The sequence below is a fragment of the Arvicola amphibius genome, chromosome 2, assembly GCF_903992535.2.
Source record: "Arvicola amphibius chromosome 2, mArvAmp1.2, whole genome shotgun sequence".
Classification (NCBI taxonomy): Eukaryota; Metazoa; Chordata; class Mammalia; order Rodentia; family Cricetidae; genus Arvicola; species Arvicola amphibius.
In genome coordinates this window covers 150,942,115-150,948,600 of record NC_052048.2, presented here as the reverse complement: position 1 = coordinate 150,948,600, position 6,486 = coordinate 150,942,115, and positions in this window count along the sequence as shown.

The window sequence follows — 6,486 nt, the reverse complement described above, 5'->3', positions numbered from 1 at the left end:
TTGGTGAATGAGCAAACTCAAATATACCCATACAATGGAATACTACTCAAAAAGAAATAACAGTTGAACAACACAAAGTTCTAATACACTAACTGAAAAAGCCAGACTCAGACAATGTAGTATTTCTTTTAGGAAACATTCTGAGAAAGATAAAACTACAGGGCAGAGGGTATAGCAATTACTATACGTTAAGGATGGGTGTGGGAGAACATGGGGACATAAAGGGAAGTGTGAAGGATTTGAGGAAAAGTGAAGATTTTTCTGGTCGTTAAAATAGTATATTATCAAAATTCAGATTGGATCACAGATAATCTAACTACACATAAATTTAAAACACAATTTTTAAAAGAAGCAGTTTTGTACAAGTTTAAAAACATTTTAAAAATGCAGAGGTTTAATAGAAATATGTAAGTGCCCAAATTCCACTAAGTCAATGAAAATTATTAGATAAGTTATATGCTATCCCAATGCTCAGCTCAGACCACCTAAATCAGATTACTAGCGGCAGGCTGTGAGATCTCCCAAAGAGAGGACAGTCAACCAGCAAACAGCCCATAAAGGCAGGAGGCCGTCACTGGGGAGCTGAATGACAGCAGGGCCCACCCTTCTGGTCCCTGTGTGCCACCACAGCCAGCTCATAAACGTCTGAGGGAGACAGGACATGCTGAGCCTGCGCTGCCTCAGTCGCCACAATCGCAGACATTCGCTGTGCGCATGCGCGGCCCCTGTCGACCCTGGTACATAGGCGAGGCACTTACCTAGGAGCGTTAGGCCAGGGCCAGGTTCGATTCCTGCGTCCACCTACTGCAACACTGCCCCGAACATCCTCCTCCCTTCATGTTCCCAGCCTGCCGCTTCTACTGTTTGCATTCTGTCCCACGCTGTTTTAGCCGCCGCTCAGTGCTCTTCTTCTCACACCCGTGGAAGCAACTGTTGATGTCGCTTTCTATGACAAAGTCCTGTGGTCACCTGAATGTCCACATCTTTCAGGTAGGTAACAATTATCTTGTATCTTTAACTTTACTAATACTTGTTTAAACAGTTTGGATTTGTGTTTGTTTATCTAATTGGCAATGTGTTTTAAAATAGAACTTAGTGCTCATGGGATTGGAGATTTTTCTCAAATATGTTTTTAGAATTTTATTTAGCTTTATATTTCAGCTTTTACAACCTTTGTGGAAAAGAGTACATGTGCAGAAAGGGAGGAGCTCAGGGCATGGAGGACTCACATGTGGAGGTCAGAAGAAAAGGCTGAGCTGTGTGGGTTCCGGGCATCGAACTCTCATCGTCAGGCTTGGCAGAAAACACCTTTACTAGCCAAGCTATGTTCCTGGGTCACTGATGGCAACTCCTTCAACTGAATACTTTTCAGTTATTTTTAAAAAATAATTTTTTAGGTACTTGTTTTCAAATAACCTAGTTCAATACCACAATGAAACATTAGCATTCTACACTTCTAGTGTCGACAAGTGTACATTAGTAGCATTAGTCACCAGTCGCATGTGGCTGTTGAACACCTAAACTACAGCTGTGACTAGAGAGATGACTTGTATTTTACTTAACTTCTACTGAAATAGGTACATGTTGCTAGTGTATACCTTATTGGAAAATGATACCTTACTAAACTCTCAGTGTCATCCCCAGTCCTGGGGTTAAAGCATGTGACTGAGATGGCCAGTTGTTACCTCTAACAAGCTGTAGAAGGTATCTTATTTTCTTTTCCAGCACCTGATGTTCCTGTGGGGTTGCCTGGTCCTCTATACGAGCGGTTCTCAACCTGTGGGTCGAGACCTCACATGGGGGTGAATGACCTTTTCACAGGGGTCACCTAAGACCATCAGAAAACACAGAACTTTACATTACAATTCCTATGTTATGAAGAATGGAGATTTTCTCAAATATATTTTTATAATTATGAAGCTGTGAAGAAGCAAAGAAAGTGATTTTATGGTTGGGGACACCACAACATGAGGGTTGTATTAAAGGGTCACAGAGTCTATAGCATTTGTGATTTAGCGGCTGAACCATGTAGCACAATCTAAAAAGCATTACTCCAGTCCCTGGCCACAGTTATTGGTTCAGAGTTAGACACTTGACGTAATTTAGACCCATGGAGACTTTGGTCTCTGGCTCACTTATCCTCACACCGAGACAATGCAGTCCTTGTTTTTTATTATTATTATTTTTTTTCCATTCAAAAATTTACACTTCCTCCCCTCCGCCCATTCCCCTCCTGCTCCCCCACTCACCATCCTCTCTCCCTCTCCCTCCTTAAGAGAGGGCAGGGAACTCTGCCCTATGGGAAGTCCAAGGCCCTCTCCCCTACATCCAGGCCTGGGAAGCTTTGCATTCAAATAGACATAAGTCATAAAAAGCCAATACATGCAGTAGAAACAAGTCACAGTGCCTTTATCTATGGCTTCTCAGTCAGCCCCTATTGTCAGCCACAATCAGAGAGTTCGGTTTGATCACATGCTCATTCAGTCCCAGTCCAGCTGGATTTAGTGAGCTCCCATTAGAACAGGCACACTGCCTCAGTGGCTGGACCAACTCCTCGCAGTCCTGACTTCCTTGCTCATCTTCTCCCTCCTTCTGCTCTTCTACTGGACCTTGAGAGCTCAGGCCTTTGCTCTGATGAGGGTCTTTGTTGCTATCTCCATCCAAACGAGGATTCTATGGTGATATTCAAGATAATCATCCGTGTGATAGTGGGGCAAGGCCAGTTCAGGCACCCTCTCTTCTGCTGCCCAAGGACCTAGCTGGGAACATCCCCGTGGACACCTGGGATCCCCTCTAGAGCCAAGTCTCTTGCCAACCCTAAAATGGCTCCCTTAATGTAAATATCTTCTTCCCGGCTCCTAATCCGCCCTTCGGCCATCTCCACCCTCCCAGTCCCCCAAGCTCTCTCCAGTCTTTCCTTTCTTCCTTCTCTCTCCCCTCTCCCCTTCCCCCAACTCCACCTCCACCCCTACCCCCACCCCCATGCTCCCAACTTTTGCCAGGCAATCTTGTTTGCTTCCAATTTCCAGGAGGATCCATATATGATTTTCTTTGGGTTCACTTTGTTATTTGGCTTTCTAGGCTTGTGAACTATAGGCTTAATGTCCTTTGTTTATGGCTAGAGTCCACTAATGAGTGAGTACATACCATATTCATCTTTTTGGGTCTGGGTTAACTCACTCAGCATAGTGTTTTCTATTTCCATCCATTTGCATGTAAAATCCAAAATGTCATTATTTTTACCACTGAGTAGTACTCTAATGTGTATATATTTTACACTTTCTTTATCCATTCTTCCATTGAGGAGGATCTAGGTTGTTTCCAGGTTCTGGCTATTATAAATAATGCTGCTGTGAACATAGCTGAACAAATGCTTTTGTAGTATGATTGGGCATCTCTTGGGTATATTCCCAAGAGTGGTATTTATGGATCCTGAGATAGGTTGACTCCCAAATTTCTGAGAAACCGCCACACTGATCTCTAAAGTGGTTGCACAAGTTTGCATTCCTACCAGTAATGAATGAGTATTCCCGTTACTCCATATCCTTTCCAGCATAGGCTACCATTGGTGTTTTTGATTTTAGTCATTCTGACAGGTGTAAGATGGTATCTCAAAGTTGTTTTGATTTGCATTTCCCTGATCACTAAGGAGGTTGAACATGACCTTAAGTATCTTTTGGCCATTTGAACTTCATCTGATGAAAATTCTCTTTTCAATTCAGTACCCCATTTTTAATTGGGTTAATTAGCATTTTAATGTCCAGTTTCTTGAGTTATTTATATATTTTGGAGATAAGACCTTTGTTTGATATGGGGTAGGTGAAGATCTTCTCCCATTCAGTAGGATGCCTTTTTGTCTTAATGACAATGTTCTTTGATTTACAGAAGCTTCTCAGTTTTAGGAGGTCCCATTTATTCAATGTTGCTCTTGTTATCTGTGCTATTGGGGTTATACGTAGGAAGTGGTCTGCTGTGCCAATGTGTGGCAGTCTACTTCCCACTTTCTCTTCTATCAGGTTTAGTGTGGTCAGATTTATATTGAGGTCTTTAATCCATTTAGACTTGAGTTTTGTGCATGGTGATAGATATGGATCTATTTTCATTCTTCTACAGGTTGACATCCAGTTATGCCATCACCATTTGTTGAAGACGTTTTCTTTCTTCCATTGTATAATTTTAGCTCTTTTGTCGAAAATCAGGTGTTCATAGGTTTGTGGGTTAATATCCGGCTCTTTGATATTTTATTTGATTATTTGATATTTAGCTGTTTTCATTACTGTAGCTCTGTAATAGAGTTTAAAGTCAGGGATGGTAATGCCTCTGGAAGTTCCTTTATTGTATAGGACTGTTTTGTCTATCCTGGGTTTTTTTTGTTTTTCCATATAAAGTTGATTATTGTTCTCTCAAGGTCTGTAAAGAATTTTGTTGAAATTTTGATAGGGATTGTGTTGAATTTATAGATTGCCTTTGGTAGAACTGCGATTTTTACTATGTTGATCCTACCCATCCAAGATCATGGGAGATCCTTCCATTTTCTGGTATCCTCTTCATTTCTTTCTTCAAAGACTTAAAATTCTTGTCAAATAGATCTTTCACTTCCTTGGTTAGTGTAACCCCAAGATACTTTATGCTATTTTTGGCTATCGTGAAAGGTGAAGTTTCTCTGATTTCCCTCTCGGCTTTTCTATCCTTTGTGTATAGGAGGGCTACTGATTTTATTGAGTTGATCTTGTATCCTGCCACACCATGGAAGGTATTTATCAGCTGTAGGAGTTCTTTGGAAGAGTCTTTGGGGTAATTGATGTACACAATCATATCATCTGCAAATAACAAAAGTTTGACTTCTTCCTTTCCAGTTCAAATCTCCTTGATCTCCTTATCTTCTCTTATTGCTATTGCTAGAACTTCAAAAACTATGTTGAAAAGACATGGTGAGAGTGGACAGCCTTGTCTTGTTTCTGATTTTAGTGAAATGGCTTTGAGTTTCTCTCCATTTAATCTGATATTAGCTGTTGGCTTGCTCTATATTTCTTTTATTATATTTAGTTATGATCCTTGTATCCCTAACCTCTCCAAGACCAAGATCATAAAGGGGTGTTGAATTTTGTCAAATGCTTTTTCAGCATCTAATGAAATGATCATATGGTTTTTTCCTTCAGTTTATTTATATGATGGATTACATTGATAGATTTTTGTATGTTGAACCAGCCCTGCCTCTCTGGAATGAAGCCTACTTGATCATAATGTATGATTTTTTAGATGTGCTCTTGGATTCGGTTTGCCAGTATTTTATTGAGAATTTTTGCATCGATGTTCATGAGTGAGATTGGTCTGTAATTCTCTTTCTTGGTTGAGTCTTTGTGTGGTTTTGGTATCAGGGTGACTGTAGCTTTATAAAAGGAGTTTGGCAATGATTCATCGGTTTCTATTTTGTGAAACACATTAAGGAGTATAGGTGGTATTAGCTCCCCTTGGAAGTTCTGGTAGAATTCTGCATTGAAACCATCTGGTCCAGGGCTTTTTTTGGTAGGGAGGTTTCTGATGACAGCTTCTAATTCCTTGCGGCTTACAGGTTTATTTAAACTGTTCACCTGATCTTGATTTAATTTTGGTATATTGTACTTATCTTAAAACGTGTCCATTTCTTTCACATTTTCCAATTTTGTGGCATACAGGCTTTTGTAGTAAGATCTAATGATTCTCTGAATTTTCTCTGTGTCTGTGGTTATGTTCCCCTTTTCATTTCTGATCTTGTTAATTTGTGTGTTCTCTCTCTGCCGTTTGATTTGTTTGGTTAGGGGTTTGTCAATCTTGTTGATTTTCTCCAGGAACCAGTTTTTGGTTTCATTGATTCTTTGAATTGTTTTCTGTCTTTCTATTTTGTTGATTTCAGGCCTCAGTTTAATTATTTCCAGTCTTCTACTTCTCCTGGGTGAGTCTGCTTTTTTTTTTTTTTTTTTTTTTTTTTTTTTTTTTTTTTTTTTTTTTTTGTAGAGCCTTCAGGTGTGCTGTTAATGTAATGTAATGTAATGTAGTCTCTAATGTAAGCTTTCTCCGTTTTCTTAATGTGGGCACTTAGTGCTATGAACTTTCCATTTAGAACTGCTTTCATAGTGTCCCATAGGTTTGGGTATGTTGTGTCTTTATTTTTGTTGAATTCAAGGAAGAATTTAATTTCTTTCTTTATTTTTTCCCTGACCCAGGTGTGGTTCAGTAGTTGACTGTTCAGTTTCCATGAGTTTGTAGGCTTTCTGGGGGTTGAATTTTTGTTAAATTCTAACTTTATTCCATGGTGATCCGATAAGACACAGGTAGTTACTAAAATTTTTTTGTATCTGTGGATGTTTGCTTTGTTACCGAGTATGTGATCAATTTTTGAGAAGGTTCCATGAGATGCTGAGAAGAAAGTATATTCTTTCCTATTTGGGTGGAATGTTCTATAGATGTCTGTTAAGTCCATTTGATTCATTACCTCCATTAGTTCTC